A 21378-nucleotide genomic window follows, 5' to 3' on the forward strand; every position below is an offset into this window, starting at 1 on the left:
GGGTGACAGTGAGAGTAGGGTAGGGTGAGGGTGAGGGTTAGGGTTAGAGCTGGGTTAGGGTTAGGGTTACGGTTAGCCTGGATCTGAAAAATTAGGTTTAGGGTTAGGGATAGGGCTAGGGTTAGGGTTAGGGTTAGGGTTAGAGTTAGGGTTAGGGCTAAGGTTAGGGTTAGGGTGAGGGTGAGGGTGAGGGTTAGCCTGGATCTGAAAAATTAGGGTTAGGGTTAGGGTTAGGGTTGTGGTTCAGTTTAGGGTTAGGTTAACGGTTAGGGTTTGGGTTATGGTTAGGTTTAGGGTTAGATTTAGGTTTAGGGTTAGGGTTAGGGTCGGAAAAAAATTAGGCTTAGGGTTAGGGTTGGATCGGACAAAAGTGTTAGTGTATGAAATTAGGGTTAGGCTTAGGGTCAAGGAGTAGGTTTAGTGTTACGGTTAGGGTTAGGGTTAGGTTTACAATTAGGATTAGGATTAGGGATAGCGTTAGGGTTAGGGTTAGAGTTAGGGTTAGGGTTAGGGTTAGGGTTAGGGTTAGGGTTAGGGTTATGGTTAGAGTTAAGGTTGGGGTTAGGGTTAGGGTTAGGGTTAGGGTTAGGGTTAGGGTTAGGGTTAGGGTTAGGGTTAGGGCTAGGGTTAGGGTTAGCGTTAATTTAGGGTCCGGGTCAGGGTTAGGGTTAGGTTTAGGGTTACATTTAGGGTTAGAGTTCGGGTTCAGATTTGGATTAGGTTTAAGATTAGGGTTAGGGTTATTGTTAGGGTTTGGATTAAGTTTAGTGTTAGTGTTAGCGTTATGGTTATGGCTAGGGTTAGGGTGTTATTTTAGAGTTAGGGTTAAAATTAGGCTTAGGTTTAGCGTTTGGGTGATGGTTCGGGTTAGGGTTAGGGTTAGGGAGTAAGGTTACAGTTAGGGTTAGGCTTAGGATTCGTCTTAGCGTTAGCTTTAGGGTTAGGGTTAGGGTGGGAATTTAAGGTTAGGCTTAGGGCTATTGAATAGGGTTAGGATTAGTGTTCGAGTTCGGGTTAGGGTTAGGGTTAGGGTTAGCTTTAAGGTTAGGGTCAGGGTCAGGGTTAGGGTTAGGTTTAGGATTAGTGTTAGGTTTAGGTTTAGGGTTAGGGTTGGGATTATTGTTAGGGTTAAGTTTAATAATGGGGTTATTGTAAGTGTTAGGTTAGGGATAAATTTAGGTTTAGGGTTAGGGTTAGGTTAGGGTTAGGGTAAGCATTAGGGTTAGGGTTAGGGTTAGGGTTAGGGTTAGGGTTAGGGTTAGGGTTAGGGTAAGCATTAGGGTTAGGGTTAGTGTTAAGGTTAGGGTTTAAGGTTAGGGTAGGGTTAGGGTTACCGTTAAGGTTAAGGTTAGGGTTAGGGTTAGATGTAGGGTTAGGTTCAGCTTTAAGGTTAGCATTAGGGTTAGGGTTCGTGCTAGTGTTAGTGTTAGTTTTAGGGTTAGGATTATGGTTAGGGTTAGGGTTAGGATTAGGTTCGGAAAAAAATTAGTCTTAGGGCTAGCGTTGGATCAAACAAAAGTGTTAGGGTTAGGGTTAGGGTTAGGGTTAGAGTTAGGGTTGGAAAAATTAGCGTCAGGGTTAGGTTTAGGGTTAGGTTTGGGGTTTAGAGTTAGGGTTAGGGTAAGGGTTAGGGTTAGCGTTAGGGTTAAGGTCAGGGTCAGGGTTAGTGTTAGGTTTAGATTTAGGGTTAGGGTTCGGGTTGTGATTAGCATTAGGTTTAAGATTAGGGTTAGTCTTAGGGTTATGGTTATGGCTAGTGTTAGGGAGTTGTTTTAGAGTTAGGGTTAAGCTTAGGCTTAGGGCTAGGTATTGCTTTATGGTTAGGGTTAGGGTTAGGGTTAGGGTTAGGGTTAGGGTTAGGGTTAGCTTTAGGGTTAGGGTTAGGGTCTTTAATTAGGCTTAGGCTTTGGACTAAGGAATAGGATTTGGGTTAGTGTTCGGGTTTGGGTTAGGGTTAGGGTTACAGTCAAGTTGAAGGTTAGTGTTAGAGTTAGATTTAGGGTTAGGGTTAGATTTAAGGTTAGGGTTAGGTTTAGGGTTTTTGATAGTGTTATGGTTAGGGTTAGGAGTAGGGGTAGGGTTAGGTTTAGGATTATGATTAGGGTTAGGATTAGGGTTGGGGTTAGGGTTAGGGTCAGTGAAAATTTAAGATTAGTTTTTCAAAAAAATTAGGTTCAGGTTTCGGGAATTCGCGTTAGGTTTTCGGTTAGCGTTCGTGTTAGGGTTAGGTTTAGGCTTAAGTTAAGCAAAAATTAGGGTTCGGTTTCATGTTAGGGTTAGGGTTATGTTTATGTTTAGGCTTATGGTTAGGCCTGGATCAGAAGTTAGGGTTAGGGTTATGGTTAAGGTCAGGGTTAGGGTTAGAGTTAGGGTTAGGGTTAGGGTTAGGGTTTGGGAATTAGGGTCAGGGTTAGGGTTAGTATTAGGATTAGGGTTAGAGTTAGAGCTAGGGTTAGGGTTAGTGTTAGCGTTAGCATTAATTTAGGGTCAGGGTCAGGGTTAGTGTTAGGTTGAGGGTTAGGGTTAGGGTTAGGTTTGGGGTTAGGGTTGGGACTAGGGTTAGGGTTAGGGTTAGGGTTAGATTTAGTGTTAGGTTTAGGGTTAGAGTTCGGGTTCAGATTTGGGTTAGGTTTAAGATTAGGGTTAGGGTTATTGTTAGGGTTTGGGTTAAGTTAAGGGTTAGTGTTACGGCTAGGGTTAGGGTGTTGTTTTAGAATTAGGGTTAAACTTAGGCTTAGGGTTATGGTTAGGCTTAGGGTTAGCCTTAGCATTATCTTTAGGGTTAGGGTTAGTGTTGGAAATTAGGGTTAGGCTTACGTTTAGGGAGTAGGTTTAAGATTATGTTTAGGGTTAGAGTGAGGGTTGGAAAAATTAGCTTTAGGGTTAGGGTTAGGGGTTAGGTTTAGGGTTAGGGTTTAGGGTTAGGGTTAGGGTTACATTAGGGTTAGGGTTTAGGGTTAGGGTTAGGGTAGGGTTAGGGTTACCATTAAGGTTAAGTTTAGGGTTAGGGTTAGATGTAGTGTTAGGGTCAGCTTTAAGGTTAGCATTAGGGTTAGAGTGTTAGTGTTAGTTTTAGGGTTAGGATTATGGTTAGGGTTAGGGTTAGAGTTAGGGTTAGGGTTAGGGTTTGGGAATTAGAGTCAGGGTTAGGATTAGCATTAGGATTAGAGTTAGGGCTAGGGTTAGGGTTAGTGTTAGCATTAGCATTAATTTAGGGTCAGGGTCAGTGTTAGGTTTAGGGTTAGGGTTAGGTTTAGGGTTGGGGTTAGGGTTGGGACTAGGGTTAGGGTTAGGGTTAGGGTTAGATTTAGTGTTAGGTTTAGGGTTAGAGTTCGGGTTCAGATTTGGGTTAGGTTTAAGATTAGGGTTAGGGTTATTGTTAGGGTTTGGGTGAAGTTTAGGGTTATGGTTACAGCTAGGGTTAGGGTGTTGTTTTAGAGTTAGGGCTAAATTTAGGCTTAGGGTTAGGGTTAGGTTTAGGCTTAGGTTTAGGGAGTAGGTTTAGGATTACGGTTGGGGTTAGAGTGAGGGTTGGAAAAATTAGCTTTAGGGTTAGGGTTAGGCTTTGGGTTGGGGTTTAGAGTTTTTAGGGTTAGGTTTTAGGGTTAGGCTTAGGCTTAGGGTTAGGGTTATTGTTAGGGTTTGGTTTAAGTGTATGTTTAGTCTTAGGATTATGGTCATGGCTCGGGTTAGATTGTTGTTTTAGAGTTAGGGTTAACCTTAGGGTTAGGGTTTTGGTCGGAAATTAGGGTTAAGCTTAGGGAATAGGGTTAGGGTGGGTTAGGTTTAGGGTTAAGGTTACAGTTTAAGGTTAGCGTGAGGGTTATATTTACGTTTAGGCTAAGTGTTAGGGTTTGTGCTAGTGTTAGGGTTAGGGTTAGGGGAAGGGGGAGGGTTAGGGTTAGGTTTAGGGTTAGGTTTAGGGTTAGGGTTAGTGTTAGTGTTAGTGTTAGGGTATAGATTAGGGTTAGGGTTAGATTTAGGGTTAGAGTTAGATCTAAGGTTAGGGTTAGGGTTAGGGTTTGTGCTAGTGTTAGTGTTAGGGTTAGGGTTATGGGTAGGAGCAGGGTTAGGGTTAGGGTTAGGCTTCGGAAATTAGGATTAGTGTTAGGGTTAGGATTAGGGTTAGGGTTAGGGTTAGGATTAGTTTTAGGTTTAGGGTTCGTGTCAGATTAGGGTCATGGTCAGGGTTAGTGTTAGCTTTAAGGTTAGGGTTAGGGTTAGGGTTTAGGGTTAGGGTTAGGGTAGGATTAGGGTTACCGTTAAGGTTAAGGTTAGGGTTAGGGTTAGATGTAGGTTTAGGGTCAGCTTTAAGGTTAGCATTAGGGTTAGGGTTTGTGCTAGTGTTAGTGTTAGTTTTAGGGTTAGGATTATGGTTAGGGTTAGGGTTAGGATTAGGTTCGGAAAAAATTATTCTTAGGGCTAGCGTTGGATCAAACAAAAGTGTTGGGGTTAGGGTTAGGGTTAGGGTTAGGGTATAGGTTAGGGTTAGGGTTAGATTTAGGGTTAGAGTTAGATCTAAGGTTAGGGTTAGGGTTAGGGTTTGTGCTAGTGTTAGTGTTAGGGTTAGGGTTATGGGTAGGAGCAGGGTTAGGGTTAGGGTTAGGCTTCAGAAATTAGGATTAATGTTAGGGTTAGGATTAGGTTAGGGTTAGGGTTAGGATTAGTTTTAGGTTTAGGGTTCGTGTTAGATTAGGGTCATGGTTAGGGTTTGTGCTAGTGTTAGTGTTTGGGTTAGGGTTACGGCTAGGAGCAGGGTTAGGGTTAGGGTTAGGCTTTGGAAATTAGGATTAGTGTTAGGGTTAGGATTAGGGTTAGGGTTAGGGTTAGGATTAGTTTTAGGTTTAGGGTTTGTGTTAGATTAGGGTCATGGTCAGAGTTAGTGTTAGCTTTTAAGGTTAGGGTCAGTGTCAGGGTTTGTATTAAATTTAACGTTAGGGTTAGGCTTCGGAAATTAGGATTAGTGTTAGGGTTAGGATTAGTGTTAAGGTTAGGATTCGTGTTAGATTAGGGTCAGGTTCAGGGTTAGTGTTATCTTTAGGGTTAGGTTTAGGTTTAGGGTTAGATTTAGGGTTAAGGTTCGATTTAAGCTTAGGTTTAGGGTTAGGGTTTGTGCTAGTGTTAGTGTTAAGTTTAGGGGTAGGGGTAGGGTTAGGGTTTGGGTTAGTTTCAGAAAAAATATTTGTCTTGGGGTTAGAGTTGGATTAGACAAAAGTGTTTGGGTTAGGGTTAGGTTTAGGTTTAGGGTTACAGTTAGGCTTAGTGTTAGGATTTCATTCGGAAATGAGGGTTAACCTTAGGGTTAGGGAATAAGGTTTGGGTTAGTTTTAGGGTTAGAGTTAGGGTTAGGGTCAGGGTCAGGGTTAATTTTAGGTTTCGGGTTAAGGTTAGTTTTAGGGTTAGGGTTAGGGTTAGGGTAAATCTGGATTGGAAAATTAGTGTTAGTGTTAGGGTTAGGGTTAGGGTTAGTGTTATGGTTATGTTTAAACTTAGGGTTAGGATTAGGGTTAGATTTAGGGTTAGGGTTAGATTTAATGTTAGGGTTAGGTTTAGGGTTTTTGATAGTGTTATGGTTAAGGTTAGGGGTAGGGATAGGGTTAGGTTTAGGATTATGATTAGGGTTAAGGTTAACGTCAGAAATTAGGGTTAGGCTTAGGGCTAGGGAATAGGGTTTGGGTTAGTGTTCAGGTTCATGTTAGGGTTAGGGTTAGGGTAAATCTGGATTGGAAAATTAGTGTTAGTATTAGGGTTAGGGTTAGGGTTAGGGTTAGTGTTATGGTTATGTTTAAACTTAGGGTTAGGATTAGGGTTAGATTTAGGGTTAGGGTTAGATTTAATGTTAGGGTTAGGTTTAGGGTTTTTGATAGTGTTATGGTTAAGGTTAGGGGTAGGGATAGGGTTAGGTTTAGGATTATGATTAGGGTTAAGGTTAACGTCAGAAATTAGGGTTAGGCTTAGGGCTAGGGAATAGGGTTTGGGTTAGTGTTCAGGTTCATGTTAGGGTTAGGGTTATGGTTGAGGTTAAGGTTAGGGTTAGGGTTAGATTTAGGGTTAGAGTTAGGATTAGTGTTTTGCTAGTGTTAGGGGTTGGGCTAGGGTTAGGGTTAGGGTTAGGGTTAGATGTAGGGTTATGGTCAGCTTTAAGGTTAGCATTAGGGTTAGGGTTTGTGCTAGTGTTAGTGTTAGTTTTAGGGTTAGGGTTAGGGTCAGTGAAAATTTAAGGTTAGTTTTTCAAAAAAATTATGTCAGGTTTCAGGAATTCGCGTTAGGTTTTCGGTTAGGGTTTGCCTTAGGGTTAGGTTTAGGCTTAAGTTAAGCAAAAATTAGGGTTCGGTTTCATGTTAGGGTTAGGGTTATGTTTATGTTTAGGCTTATGGTTAGGCCTGGATCAGAAGTTAGGGTTAGGGTTAGGGTTATGGTTAGGGTCAGGGTTAGGGTTAGGGTTTGGGTATTAGGGTCAGGGTTAGGATTAGGATTAGGGTTAGAGTTAGGGCTAGGGTTAGGGTTAGTGTTAGCATTAGCATTAATTTAGGGTCAGGGTCAGGGTTAGTGTTAGGTTTAGGGTAAGGGTTGGGGTTAGGGTTGGGACTAGGGTTAGGGTTAGGGTTAGGGTTAGGTTTAGGGTTAGAGTTTGAGTTCAGATTTGGGTTAGGTTTAAGATTAGGGTCAGGGTTATTGTTAGGGTTTGGGTTAAGTTTAGTGTTATGGTTACGGCTAGGGTTAGGGTGTTGTTTCAGAGTTAGGGTTAAATTTAGGCTTAGGGTTAGGGTTTGGGTTAGGCTTAGGCTTAGGGTTAGGCTCAGCATTATCTTTAGGGTTAGGGTTAGGGTCGGAAATTAGGGTTAGGTTTAGGATTAGGGAATAGGTTTAGGATTACGGTTAGGATTAGAGTGAGGGTTGGAAAAATTAGTTTTAGGGTTAGGGTTTAGGGTTAGGGTTAGGGTAGGGTTAGGGTTACTGTTAAGGTTAAGGTTAGGGTTAGGGTTAAATGTAGGGTTAGGGTCAGCTTTAAGTTTAGCATTAGGTTTAGGGTTTGTTCTAGTGTTAGTGTTAGTTTTAGGGTTAGGATTATGGTTAGGGTTACGGTCAGGGTTAGATTTAGTGTTAGGTTTAGGGTTAGGTTTAGGGTTAGGGTTAGTTCGGGTTCAGATTTGGGTTGGGTTTAAGATTAGGGTTAGGGTTATTGTTAGGGTTTCGGTTAAGTTTAGGCTTATGGTTACGGCTAGGGTTAGGGTGTTGTTTTAGAGTTAGGGTTAAATTTAGGCTTAGGGTTAGGGTTTGGGTTATGGTTAGGCTTAGGGTTAGGCTTAGCATTATCTTTAGTGTTAGGGTTAGGGTTGGAAATTAGGGTTAGGCTTAGGTTTAGGGAGTAGCTTTAGGATTACGGTTAGGGTTAGAGTGAGGGTTGGAAAAATTAGATTTAGAGTTAGGGTTAGGGTTAGGGTTAGGGTTAGGGTTAGGGGTTAGGGGTTAGGGTTAGGGTTAGGGTTAGGGTTAGGGTTAGATTTAGGGTTAGGGTCAGCTTTAAGGTTGGCATTAGGGTTAGGGTTTGTGCTAGTGTTAGTGTTAGTTTTAGGGTTAGGATTATGGTTACGGTTAGGGTTAGGGTTAGGTTCTGAAAAAAAATTAGTCTTAGGGCTAGGGTTGGATCAGAAGAAAGTGTTTAAGGTTAGGGTTAGTTTTTTGTTTACGGTTAGGCTTAGGGTAAGGGTTTCTTTTGGAAATTAGGCTTAGGTTTAGGGTTAGGGAATAAATAGTGTAAGGATTGGAAAAATGAGGTTTAGGATTAGGGTTATGGTTTAGGTTTACAGTTAGGGTTTTGGTTAGGGTTAGGGTTAGCATTAGGGTTAGGGTTAGCGTTAGGGTTAGGGTTAGGCTCAGGGTTAGGGTTAGAGTTAGGGTTAGGATTAGGGTTTGGAAATTAGGGTTCTGGTTAAGGTTTGGATTAGGGCTAGGGTTAGGATTAGAGTTACGGTTAGTGTTAGCGTTAGGTTTAGGGTTAGGGTTAGCGTTAGCGTTAGGGTCAGGGTCATGGTTAGTGTTATCTTTAGGGTTAGGGTTAGGGTTAGGGCTAGTCTTAGTGTTAGGTTTAGATTTAGGGTTAGGTTTAGGGTTAGGGTTCAGGTTGCGATTAGAGTTAGGTTTAATATTAGGGTTAGGGTTATTGTTAGGGTTTGGGTTAAGTTTAGGGTTAGTGTTAGGGTTATGGTTATGGCTAGGTTTAGGGAGTATTTTTAGAGTTAGGGTTAGACTTAGGCTTAGGGCTAGGTATTGCTTTATGGTTAGGCTTAGGGTTAGGGTTAGGGAGTAGGGAGTAGGGTTAGGGTTAGCGTTAGGCTTATATTTAGCTTTAGGGTTAGGGTTAGGGTCTGAAATTAGGTTTAGGCTTTTTACTAGGGAATAGGATTAGGGTTAGTGTTTGGGTTCGGGTCCAGGTTAGGGTTACGGTCAAGTTTAAGGTTAGGGTTAGGGTTAGATTTAGGGTTAAGGTTAGATTTAATGTTTAGGGTTAGGTTTAGGGTTTTTGATAGTGTTAAGGTTAAGGTTAGGGGTAGGGGTAGGGTTAGGTTCAGGATTATGATTAGGGTTAGGGTTAATGTCAGAAATTAGGGTTAGGTTTAGGGCTAGGGAATAGGGTTAGGGTTAGTGTTTGGGTTCATGTTAGGGTTAGGGTTACGGTTGAGGTTAAGGTTAGGGTTAGGGTTAGATTTAGGGTTAGAGTTAGGGTTAGTGTTTTGCTAGTGTTAGGGTTAGGGTTAGGGGTAGGGTTAGGTTCAAAAAAATAATTCGTCTTTGGGCTAGGGTTGGATCAAACAAAAGTGTTAAGTTTAGGGTTAGGTTTAGGTTTCAGGAATTAGGGTTAGTGTCAGGGTTAGGGTTATTATTAGGGTTAGGATTAAGGTTAGTGTTAGGTTTAGGGTTAGGGCTGTGCTTAGGATTATGTTTAGGCTTAGGGATAGGTTCCCCAATTAGGGTTAGGCTTAGGGATAGGGAATAGGGTTAGGGTTAGTGTTTGGGTTCGCGTTAGGGTTAGGGTTACAGTTAAGGTTAAGGTTAGGGTTAGATTTTGGGTTTGTGTTTGTGCTAGTGTTAGAGTTAGGTTTAGGGATAGGCGTAGGGTTAGGGTTAGGGTTAGGTTCAGAAAAAAATTAGTCTTAGGGCTAGGGTTGGATCAGACAAAAGTGTTAAGATTAGGGTTAGGTTTGGGTTTAGGGTTAGGTTTAGGGTTAGGGGATAGGGTTAGGGTTAGAGTTAGGGTTGGAAATATTAGGGTTAGGTTAGGTTTAAGGTTAGGGTTAGGGTTGGGGTTTAGGGTTAGGGTTAGGGTTAGCATTAGGGCTAGGGTTAGGGTCAGGGTTAGTGTTAGGGTTAGGGTTAGGGTGAGGGTTAGGGTTGGGATTGGGGTTAGGGTTAAGTTTAGGGTTAGTGTTAGGGTTATGGTTAAGCCTAGGGTTAGGGAGTTGTTTTAAAGTTAGTGTTAGGTTTAAGTTTAGGTTTAGGATTAGGGTTAAGGTTAGGCTTAGGGTTACTGTTAGGGAGTAGGATTAGGGTTAGGTTTAGGGATAGTCTTAGAGTTAGGTTTAGGGTTAGGGTTTGTGCTAGTGCTAGTGTTAGGGTTGGGGGAGGCGGTGGGTTAGGGTTAGGGTTAGGGTTAAGGTTAGGGTCAGGGTTAGCTTTAGAATTATTGTTAGGGTTAGGGTCTGGAAATTAGGGTTAGGGTTAGTTTTAGGATTAGGGTTAGGGTTGGTGTTAGTATTAGGTTAGGGTTAGGTTTAGCGTTAGGTTAGGTTCAGGGTCAGGGTTCGTGTTAGGTTTAGGGTTAGTTTTAGGGTTGTGATTAGGGTTAGGGTTAGAGTTAGGGTTATGGTTAGCTTTAAGGTTAGGGTCATTGTCAGGGTTAGTGTTAGGTTTAGGTTAGGGTTAGGGTTTATCATTAGGGTTAAGATTAGGGTTAGGGTTAGGGTTGGGTTAGGGCTAGTGTTAGGGTTAGGGTTTAGGGTTAGGGTGATGGTTAGCGTTAGGGTTAGGGTTATTGTTAGGTTTTGGATTAAGTTTAAGGTTAGTGTTAGGGTTATGTTTATGGCTACAGTTAGAGAGTTGTTTTAGGGTTAGTTTTAGGTTTAGGATTAAGTTTAGGTTTAGGGTTAGGGTTAGGGTTATGGTTAGGCTTAGGTTTAGGTTTAGGAAGTAGCGATAGGGTTAAGGCTAGGGTTAGGGAGTTGTTTTAAGGTTAGTGTTAGGTTTATTTTTAGGGTTAGGGTTAGGGTTATGGTTAGCCTTAGGGTTACTGTTAGGGAGTAGGATTAGGGTTAGGGTTAGGGTTAGTCTTAGAGTTAGGTTTAGGGTTAGAGTTTGTGCTAGTGTTAGGGTTAGGTTTAGAGGTAGGGATAGGGTTAGTTTTAGGGTTAGGATTAGGGTTAGTGTTAGGGTTAGGGTTACATTTAGGGTTAGGGTTAGGGTTATGGTTAAGTTTAAGGTTAGGGTGAGGGTTAGATTTTGGGTTAGGTTTAGGGTTAGGGTTTGTGCTAGTGTTAGGGTTAGGGTTGGGGAGGGGGGAGGGTTATGGTTAGGTTTAGGGTTAGGGTTAGTGTTAGGCTTAGGGTTAGGTTTAGGGTTAGGATTAGGTTCAGAAAAAAATTAGTCTTAGGGCTAGGGTTGGATCAGACAAAAGTGTTAAGGATAGGTTTAGGTTTATTTTTATGGTTAGGCTTAGGGTTAGGGTTTTGTTCGGAAATTTGAGTTAGGTTTAGGTTTAGGGAACAGGGTTAGGGTTGGAAAAATTAGGGTTAGGGTTAGGGTTACTGTTTAGCTTTAGGGTTAAGGTTTGGGTTAGGGTTACGGTCAGCATTAGCGTTAGGGTTAGGGTTAGGGTTAAGCTTAGGGTTAGGGTTAGGTAGTAGGGTTAGGGTTAGGGTTACGGTTAGGGTTAGAGTTAGGCTTAGGGTTTGGTTTAGGGTTAAGGTTTGGCATTATGGTTACGCTTAAGGTTAGGGTTAGGGTTAGATTTAGGGTTAGTGTTAGATTTAAGGTTACAGTTAGTGTTAGGGTTTGTGCTAGTGTTAGGGTTAGGGTTAGGGGTAGGTGTAGGGTTAGGGTTAGGGTATTAGTTATGGTTAGCATTAGGGTTAGGTTCGAAAAATATTCTTAGGGCTAGGGTTTGATTAGACAAAAGTGTTAGGCTCAGGGTTTAGTTAAGTTTAGAGTTAGGCTTAGGGTTAGGGTTAGGGTTAGGGTTAGGGTTAGGGTTAGGGTTAGGGTTAGGGTTAGGGATTGGGATTGGGATAGGGTCAGCGTTAGGGTTAGGGTTAGGATTAGTGTTAGGGTTAGGGTTAGGTTCGAAAAAACAATTAGTCTTAGGGCTAGGTTTGGCTCAGACAAAAGTGTTAGGGTTAGGGTTAGGCTTAGGCTTAGTGTTAGGCTTAGGGTTAGGATTTCATTCAGAAATTAGGATTTGGCTTAGGGTTAGTGAATAGAGTTAGGGTTGGAAAAATTAGCATTAGGGATAGGTTTAGGGTTAGGGTTGGGGTTTAGAGTTAGGGTTAGAGTTAGAGTTAGCATTAGAGTTAGGGTTAGGGTAGGGTTAGGGTTACGGTTAAGGTTAAGGTTAGGGTTACAGTTTGATTTAGGGTTAGGGTCAGATTTAAGGTCAGTGTTAGGTTTAGGGTTTGTGCCAGTGTTAGGGTTAAGGTTAGGTTTAGGCTTTGTGTTAGGCTTAGGGTTAGTATTTCATTCGGAAATTAGGGTTTGGCTTAGGGTTAGGAAATATGGTTAAGATTAGTGTTAGGGTTAGATTTAAGGTTGGAAAAATTAGCATTAAGGTTAGGTTTAGGGTTAGAGTTAGGGTCAGGGTCATGGTGAGTGTTAGGTTTAGGGTTAGGCTCAGTTTTAGGATTAGGGTTAGGGTTGGAAATAGGGTTAGGTTTAAGATTAGGCTTAGTGTTAGGGTTATTGTTACTGCTAGGGTTAGGAAGTTGTTTTAGGGTTAGTGTTAGGTTTAAGTTTAGGTTTAGGGTTAGGGTTAGGGTTAAGGTTATGGTTAGTCTTATGGTTAGTGTTAGGGAGTAGGGTTAGGGTTAGGGTTAGGGTTAGGTTTAGGTTTAGGTTTAGGGTTAGGTTTAGGGGTAGGGTTAGGGTTAGGGTTAGGCTTCGGAAATTAGGATTATGGTTAGGGTTAGAATTAGTGTTAATGTTAGGGTTAGGATTAGTTTTAGGGTTAGGGTTAGTGTTAGATTAGGGTCAGGGTCAGAGTTAGTGTTAGCTTTAGGGTTAGGTTTAGGTTTAGGATTAGGGTTGGGGTTTAGAATTACGTTAGGGTTAGGGTTAGGGTTAGGGTTAGGGTTAGGGTTAGGGTTAGGCTTTGGAAATTAGGATTATGGTTAGGTTAGAATTAGGGTTAGTGTTAGGGTTAGGATTAGTTTTAGGGTTAGGGTTAGTGTTAGATTAGGGTCAGGGTCAGAGTTAGTGTTAGCTTTAGGGTTAGGTTTAGGTTTAGGGTTAGGGTTGGGGTTTAGAGTTAGGGTTAGGGTTAGGGTTAGGGTTCGGAAATTAGGGTTAGGGTTAGGGTTATGATTAGGGTTAGGGTTAGGGTTTGGGTTAGGATTAGGATTAGTTTTAGGCTTAAGGTTAGTGTTAGATTAGGGTCAGGGTCAGGGTTAGTGTTAGCTTTAGGGTTAGGGTTAGGGTTAGGATTGGGTTTAGTGTTAGGCTTAAGATTAGTAATAGGGTTATTGTAAGGGTTAGGGTTAGGGTTAGGGTTAGGGTTAGGGTTAGGTTTAGGGTTAGGGTTAGGGTTAGGGTTAGGGTTAGGGTTAGGGTTAGGGTTAGATTTAGGGTTAGTGTTAGATTTAAGGTTACAGTTAGTGTTAGGGTTTGTGCTAGTGTTAGGGTTAGGGTTAGGGGTAGGTGTAGGGTTAGGGTTAGGGTATTAGTTATGGTTAGCATTAGGGTTAGGTTCGAAAAATATTCTTAGGGCTAGGGTTTGATTAGACAAAAGTGTTAGGCTTAGGGTTTAGTTAAGTTTAGAGTTAGGCTTAGGGTTATGATTACAGCTAGGGTTACAGTTAGGGTTCAGAAATTAGTCTTTAGGGTTAGGGTTAGGGTTAGAGTTCGGGGGTAGGCTTAGGATTATGTTTAGGGTTAGGGTTAATGTCGGAAATTAGGGTTAGGCTTAGGGCTAGGGAATAGGGTTAGGGTTAGTGTTCAGGTTTGGGTTAGGGTTAGGGTTCCGGTTAAGGTTATATTTAGGGTTAGGGTTAGATTTAGGGTTAGAGTTAGGGTTAGTGTTTGGCTAGTTTTAGGGTTAGGGTTAGGGATTGGGATAGGGTCAGCGTTAGGGTTAGGGTTAGGATTAGTGTTAGGGTTAGGGTTAGGTTCGAAAAAACAATTAGTCTTAGGGCTAGGTTTGGCTCAGACAAAAGTGTTAGGGTTAGGGTTAGGGTTAGGGTTAGTGTTAGGCTTAGGGTTAGGATTTCATTCAGAAATTAGGATTTGGCTTAGGGTTAGTGAATAGAGTTAGGGTTGGAAAAATTAGCATTAGGGATAGGTTTAGGGTTAGGGTTGGGGTTTAGAGTTAGGGTTAGGGTTAGGGTTAGGGTTAGGGTTAGGGTTACGGTTAAGGTTAAGGTTAGGGTTACAGTTTGATTTAGGGTTAGGGTCAGATTTAAGGTCAGTGTTAGGTTTAGGGTTTGTGCCAGTGTTAGGGTTAAGGTTAGGTTTAGGCTTTGTGTTAGGCTTAGGGTTAGTATTTCATTCGGAAATTAGGGTTTGGCTTAGGGTTAGGAAATATGGTTAAGATTAGTGTTAGGGTTAGATTTAAGGTTGGAAAAATTAGCGTTAAGGTTAGGTTTAGGGTTAGAGTTAGGGTCAGGGTCATGGTGAGTGTTAGGTTTAGGGTTAGGCTCAGTTTTAGGATTAGGGTTAGGGTTAGGGTTAGGGTTAGGGTTAGGGTTAGGCTTAGTGTTAGGGTTATTGTTACTGCTAGGGTTAGGAAGTTGTTTTAGGGTTAGGGTTAGGTTTAGGTTTAGGTTTAGGGTTAGGGTTAGGGTTAAGGTTATGGTTAGTCTTATGGTTAGGGTTAGGGTTAGGGTTAGGGTTAGGGTTAGGGTTAGGTTTAGGTTTAGGTTTAGGGTTAGGTTTAGGGGTAGGGTTAGGGTTAGGGTTAGGCTTCGGAAATTAGGATTATGGTTAGGGTTAGAATTAGGGTTAGGGTTAGGGTTAGGATTAGTTTTAGGGTTAGGGTTAGTGTTAGATTTAGGGTTAGGGTTAGGGTTAGGGTTAGGTTTAGGTTTAGGGTTAGGGTTGGGGTTTAGAATTACGTTAGGGTTAGGGTTAGGGTTAGGGTTAGGGTTAGGGTTAGGGTTAGGGTTAGGCTTTGGAAATTAGGATTATGGTTAGGTTAGAATTAGGGTTAGTGTTAGTTAGGATTAGGGTTAGGGTTTGGGTTAGGCTTAGGGGTAGGGTTAGGGTTCGCTTTAGGGTTAGGTTTAGGTTTAGGGTTAGGGTTAGGTTTAGAGTTAGGGTTAGGGTTAGGGTTAGGGTTAGGGTTAGGGTTAGGGTTAGGGTTATGATTAGGGTTAGGGTTAGGGTTAGGGTTAGGATTAGTTTTAGGCTTAAGGTTAGTGTTAGATTAGGGTCAGGGTCAGGGTTAGTGTTAGTTAGGGTTTAGGGTTAGGGTTAGGGTTAGTGTTAGGCTTAAGATTAGTAATAGGGTTATTGTAAGGGTTAGGGTTAGGGTTAGGGTTAGGGTTAGGGTTAGGGTTAGGGTTAGGGTTAGGGTTAGGGTTAGGGTTAGGGTTAGGGTTTAGGGTTAGATTTAGGGTTAGTGTTAGATTTAAGGTTACAGTTAGTGTTAGGGTTTGTGCTAGTGTTAGGGTTAGGGTTAGGGGTAGGTGTAGGGTTAGGGTTAGGGTATTAGTTATGGTTAGCATTAGGGTTAGGTTCGAAAAATATTCTTAGGGCTAGGGTTTGATTAGACAAAAGTGTTAGGCTTAGGGTTTAGTTAAGTTTAGAGTTAGGCTTAGGGTTATGATTACAGCTAGGGTTACAGTTAGGGTTCAGAAATTAGTCTTTAGGGTTAGGGTTAGGGTTAGAGTTCGGGGGTAGGCTTAGGATTATGTTTAGGGTTAGGGTTAATGTCGGAAATTAGGGTTAGGCTTAGGGCTAGGGAATAGGGTTAGGGTTAGTGTTCAGGTTTGGGTTAGGGTTAGGGTTCCGGTTAAGGTTATATTTAGGGTTAGGGTTAGATTTAGGGTTAGAGTTAGGGTTAGTGTTTGGCTAGTTTTAGGGTTAGGGTTAGGGATTGGGATAGGGTCAGCGTTAGGGTTAGGGTTAGGATTAGTGTTAGGGTTAGGGTTAGGTTCGAAAAAACAATTAGTCTTAGGGCTAGGTTTGGCTCAGACAAAAGTGTTAGGGTTAGGGTTAGGCTTAGGCTTAGTGTTAGGCTTAGGGTTAGGATTTCATTCAGAAATTAGGATTTGGCTTAGGGTTAGTGAATAGAGTTAGGGTTGGAAAAATTAGCATTAGGGATAGGTTTAGGGTTAGGGTTGGGGTTTAGAGTTAGGGTTAGAGTTAGAGTTAGCATTAGAGTTAGGGTTAGGGTAGGGTTAGGGTTAGGGTTAGGGTTAGGGTTATGGTTAGGGTTACAGTTTGATTTAGGGTTAGGGTTAGATTTAAGGTCAGTGTTAGGTTTAGGGTTTGTGCCAGTGTTAGGGTTAAGGTTAGGTTTAGGCTTTGTGTTAGGCTTAGGGTTAGTATTTCATTCGGAAATTAGGGTTTGGCTTAGGGTTAGGAAATATGGTTAAGATTAGTGTTAGGGTTAGATTTAAGGTTGGAAAAATTAGCGTTAAGGTTAGGTTTAGGGTTAGAGTTAGGGTCAGGGTCATGGTGAGTGTTAGGTTTAGGGTTAGGCTCAGTTTTAGGATTAGGGTTAGGGTTGGAAATAGGGTTAGGGTTAAGATTAGGCTTAGTGTTAGGGTTATTGTTACTGCTAGGGTTAGGAAGTTGTTTTAGGGTTAGTGTTAGGTTTAAGTTTAGGTTTAGGGTTAGGGTTAGGGTTAAGGTTATGGTTAGTCTTATGGTTAGGGTTAGGGTTAGGGTTAGGGTTAGGGTTAGGGTTAGGTTTAGGTTTAGGTTTAGGGTTAGGTTTAGGGGTAGGGTTAGGGTTAGGGTTAGGCTTCGGAAATTAGGATTATGGTTAGGGTTAGAATTAGTGTTAATGTTAGGGTTAGGGTTAGGGTTAGGGTTAGGGTTAGTGTTAGATTAGGGTCAGGGTCAGAGTTAGTGTTAGCTTTAGGGTTAGGTTTAGGTTTAGGATTAGGGTTGGGGTTTAGAATTACGTTAGGGTTAGGGTTAGGGTTAGGGTTAGGGTTAGGGTTAGGGTTAGGGTTAGGCTTTGGAAATTAGGATTATGGTTAGGTTAGAATTAGGGTTAGTGTTAGGGTTAGGATTAGTTTTAGGGTTAGGGTTAGTGTTAGATTAGGGTCAGGGTCAGAGTTAGTGTTAGCTTTAGGGTTAGGTTTAGGTTTAGGGTTAGGGTTAGGGTTTAGGGTTAGGGTTAGGGTTAGGGTTAGGGTTATGATTAGGGTTAGGGTTAGGGTTAGGGTTAGGGTTAGTTTTAGGCTTAAGGTTAGTGTTAGATTAGGGTCAGGGTCAGGGTTAGTGTTAGCTTTAGGGTTAGGGTTAGGGTTAGGATTGGGTTTAGTGTTAGGCTTAAGATTAGTAATAGGGTTATTGTAAGGGTTATGGTTAGGGTTAAGGTTAGGGTTAGGGTTAGGGTTAGGGTTAGGGTTAGGGTTAGGGTTAGGGTTAGGGTTAGGGTTAGGGTTAGGGTTAGATTTAGGGTTAGTGTTAGATTTAGGGTTACAGTTAGTGTTAGGGTTTGTGCTAGTGTTAGGGTTAGGGTTAGGGGTAGGTGTAGGGTTAGGGTTAGGGTATTAGTTATGGTTAGCATTAGGGTTAGGTTCGAAAAATATTCTTAGGGCTAGGGTTTGATTAGACAAAAGTGTTAGGCTTAGGGTTTAGTTAAGTTTAGAGTTAGGCTTAGGGTTATGATTACAGCTAGGGTTACAGTTAGGGTTCAGAAATTAGTCTTTAGGGTTAGGGTTAGGGTTAGAGTTCGGGGGTAGGCTTAGGATTATGTTTAGGGTTAGGGTTAATGTCGGAAATTAGGGTTAGGCTTAGGGCTAGGGAATAGGGTTAGGGTTAGTGTTCAGGTTTGGGTTAGGGTTAGGGTTCCGGTTAAGGTTATATTTAGGGTTAGGGTTAGATTTAGGGTTAGAGTTAGGGTTAGTGTTTGGCTAGTTTTAGGGTTAGGGTTAGGGATTGGGATAGGGTTAGCGTTAGGGTTAGGGTTAGGATTAGTGTTAGGGTTAGGGTTAGGTTCGAAAAAACAATTAGTCTTAGGGCTAGGTTTGGCTCAGACAAAAGTGTTAGGGTTAGGGTTAGGCTTAGGCTTAGTGTTAGGCTTAGGGTTAGGATTTCATTCAGAAATTAGGATTTGGCTTAGGGTTAGTGAATAGAGTTAGGGTTGGAAAAATTAGCATTAGGGATAGGTTTAGGGTTAGGGTTGGGGTTTAGAGTTAGGGTTAGAGTTAGGGTTAGGGTTTTAGAGTTAGGGTTAGGGTTAGAGTTAGCATTAGAGTTAGGGTTAGGGTAGGGTTAGGGTTACGGTTAAGGTTAAGGTTAGGGTTACAGTTTGATTTAGGGTTAGGGTCAGATTTAAGGTCAGTGTTAGGTTTAGGGTTTGTGCCAGTGTTAGGGTTAAGGTTAGGTTTAGGCTTTGTGTTAGGCTTAGGGTTAGTATTTCATTCGGAAATTAGGGTTTGGCTTAGGGTTAGGAAATATGGTTAAGATTAGTGTTAGGGTTAGATTTAAGGTTGGAAAAATTAGCGTTAAGGTTAGGTTTAGGGTTAGAGTTAGGGTCAGGGTCATGGTGAGTGTTAGGTTTAGGGTTAGGCTCAGTTTTAGGATTAGGGTTAGGGTTGGAAATAGGGTTAGGGTTAAGATTAGGCTTAGTGTTAGGGTTATTGTTACTGCTAGGGTTAGGAAGTTGTTTTAGGGTTAGTGTTAGGTTTAAGTTTAGGGTTAGGGTTAGGGTTAGGGTTAAGGTTATGGTTAGTCTTATGGTTAGTGTTAGGGAGTAGGGTTAGGGTTAGGGTTAGGGTTAGGTTTAGGTTTAGGTTTAGGGTTAGGTTTAGGGGTAGGGTTAGGGTTAGGGTTAGGCTTCGGAAATTAGGATTATGGTTAGGGTTAGAATTAGTGTTAATGTTAGGGTTAGGATTAGTTTTAGGGTTAGGGTTAGGGTTAGGGTTAGGGTCAGGGTCAGAGTTAGTGTTAGCTTTAGGGTTAGGTTTAGGTTTAGGATTAGGGTTGGGGTTTAGAATTACGTTAGGGTTAGGGTTAGGGTTAGGGTTAGGGTTAGGGTTAGGCTTTGGAAATTAGGATTATGGTTAGGTTAGAATTAGGGTTAGTGTTAGGGTTAGGATTAGTTTTAGGGTTAGGGTTAGTGTTAGATTAGGGTCAGGGTCAGAGTTAGTGTTAGCTTTAGGGTTAGGTTTAGGTTTAGGGTTAGGGTTAGGGTTAGGGTTAGGGTTAGGGTTAGGGTTAGGGTTAGGGTTAGGGTTATGATTAGGGTTAGGGTTAGGGTTTGGGTTAGGATTAGGATTAGTTTTAGGCTTAAGGTTAGTGTTAGATTAGGGTCAGGGTCAGGGTTAGTGTTAGCTTTGGGGTTAGGGTTAGGGTTAGGATTGGGTTTAGTGTTAGGCTTAAGATTAGTAATAGGGTTATTGTAAGGGTTATGGTTAGGGTTAAGGTTAGGGTTAGGGTTAGGGTTAGGGTTAGGGTTAGGGTTAGGGTTAGGGTTAGGGTTAGGGTTAGATTTAGGGTTAGTGTTAGATTTAAGGTTACAGTTAGTGTTAGGGTTTGTGCTAGTGTTAGGGTTAGGGTTAGGGGTAGGTGTAGGGTTAGGGTTAGGGTATTAGTTATGGTTAGCATTAGGGTTAGGTTCGAAAAATATTCTTAGGGCTAGGGTTTGATTAGACAAAAGTGTTAGGCTTAGGGTTTAGTTAAGTTTAGAGTTAGGCTTAGGGTTATGATTACAGCTAGGGTTACAGTTAGGGTTCAGAAATTAGTCTTTAGGGTTAGGGTTAGGGTTAGAGTTCGGGGGTAGGCTTAGGATTATGTTTAGGGTTAGGGTTAATGTCGGAAATTAGGGTTAGGCTTAGGGCTAGGGAATAGGGTTAGGGTTAGTGTTCAGGTTTGGGTTAGGGTTAGGGTTCCGGTTAAGGTTATATTTAGGGTTAGGGTTAGATTTAGGGTTAGAGTTAGGGTTAGTGTTTGGCTAGTTTTAGGGTTAGGGTTAGGGATTGGGATAGGGTCAGCGTTAGGGTTAGGGTTAGGATTAGTGTTAGGGTTAGGGTTAGGTTCGAAAAAACAATTAGTCTTAGGGCTAGGTTTGGCTCAGACAAAAGTGTTAGGGTTAGGGTTAGGCTTAGGCTTAGTGTTAGGCTTAGGGTTAGGATTTCATTCAGAAATTAGGATTTGGCTTAGGGTTAGTGAATAGAGTTAGGGTTGGAAAAATTAGCATTAGGGATAGGTTTAGGGTTAGGGTTGGGGTTTAGGGTTAGGGTTAGGGTTAGGTTTAGGGTTAGAGTTAGGGTTAGGGTAGGGTTAGGGTTACGGTTAAGGTTAAGGTTAGGGTTACAGTTTGATTTAGGGTTAGGGTCAGATTTAAGGTCAGTGTTAGGTTTAGGGTTTGTGCCAGTGTTAGGGTTAAGGTTAGGTTTAGGCTTTGTGTTAGGCTTAGGGTTAGTATTTCATTCGGAAATTAGGGTTTGGCTTAGGGTTAGGAAATATGGTTAAGATTAGTGTTAGGGTTAGATTTAAGGTTGGAAAAATTAGCGTTAAGGTTAGGTTTAGGGTTAGAGTTAGGGTCAGGGTCATGGTGAGTGTTAGGTTTAGGGTTAGGCTCAGTTTTAGGATTAGGGTTAGGGTTGGAAATAGGGTTAGGGTTAAGATTAGGCTTAGTGTTAGGGTTATTGTTACTGCTAGGGTTAGGAAGTTGTTTTAGGGTTAGTGTTAGGTTTAAGTTTAGGTTTAGGGTTAGGGTTAGGGTTAAGGTTATGGTTAGTCTTATGGTTAGTGTTAGGGAGTAGGGTTAGGGTTAGGGTTAGGGTTAGGTTTAGGTTTAGGTTTAGGGTTAGGGTTAGGGTTAGGGTTAGGCTTCGGAAATTAGGATTATGGTTAGGGTTAGAATTAGTGTTAATGTTAGGGTTAGGATTAGTTTTAGGGTTAGGGTTAGTGTTAGATTAGGGTCAGGGTCAGAGTTAGTGTTAGCTTTAGGGTTAGGTTTAGGTTTAGGATTAGGGTTGGGGTTTAGAATTACGTTAGGGTTAGGGTTAGGGTTAGGGTTAGGCTTTGGAAATTAGGATTATGGTTAGGTTAGAATTAGGGTTAGTGTTAGGGTTAGGATTAGTTTTAGGGTTAGGGTTAGTGTTAGATTAGGGTCAGGGTCAGAGTTAGTGTTAGCTTTAGGGTTAGGTTTAGGTTTAGGGTTAGGGTTGGGGTTTAGAGTTACGTTAGGGTTAGGGTTAGGGTTAGGCTTCGGAAATTAGGATTAGGGTTAGGGTTATGATTAGGGTTAGGGTTAGGGTTTGGGTTAGGATTAGGATTAGTTTTAGGCTTAAGGTTAGTGTTAGATTAGGGTCAGGGTCAGGGTTAGTGTTAGCTTTAGGGTTAGGGTTAGGGTTAGGATTGGGTTTAGTGTTAGGCTTAAGATTAGTAATAGGGTTATTGTAAGGGTTATGGTTAGGGTTAAGGTTAGGGTTAGGGTTAGGGTTAGGGTTAGGGTTAGGGTTAGGGTTAGGGTTAGGGTTAGGGTTAGGGTTAGATTTAGGGTTAGTGTTAGATTTAAGGTTACAGTTAGTGTTAGGGTTTGTGCTAGTGTTAGGGTTAGGGTTAGGGGTAGGTGTAGGGTTAGGGTTAGGGTATTAGTTATGGTTAGCATTAGGGTTAGGTTCGAAAAATATTCTTAGGGCTAGGGTTTGATTAGACAAAAGTGTTAGGCTTAGGGTTTAGTTAAGTTTAGAGTTAGGCTTAGGGTTATGATTACAGCTAGGGTTACAGTTAGGGTTCAGAAATTAGTCTTTAGGGTTAGGGTTAGGGTTAGAGTTCGGGGGTAGGCTTAGGATTATGTTTAGGGTTAGGGTTAATGTCGGAAATTAGGGTTAGGCTTAGGGCTAGGGAATAGGGTTAGGGTTAGTGTTCAGGTTTGGGTTAGGGTTAGGGTTCCGGTTAAGGTTATATTTAGGGTTAGGGTTAGATTTAGGGTTAGAGTTAGGGTTAGTGTTTGGCTAGTTTTAGGGTTAGGGTTAGGGTTGGGGT

Source organism: Macrotis lagotis, chromosome X (genome assembly GCF_037893015.1).
Source record: "Macrotis lagotis isolate mMagLag1 chromosome X, bilby.v1.9.chrom.fasta, whole genome shotgun sequence".
NCBI classification, from domain to species: Eukaryota; Metazoa; Chordata; class Mammalia; order Peramelemorphia; family Peramelidae; genus Macrotis; species Macrotis lagotis.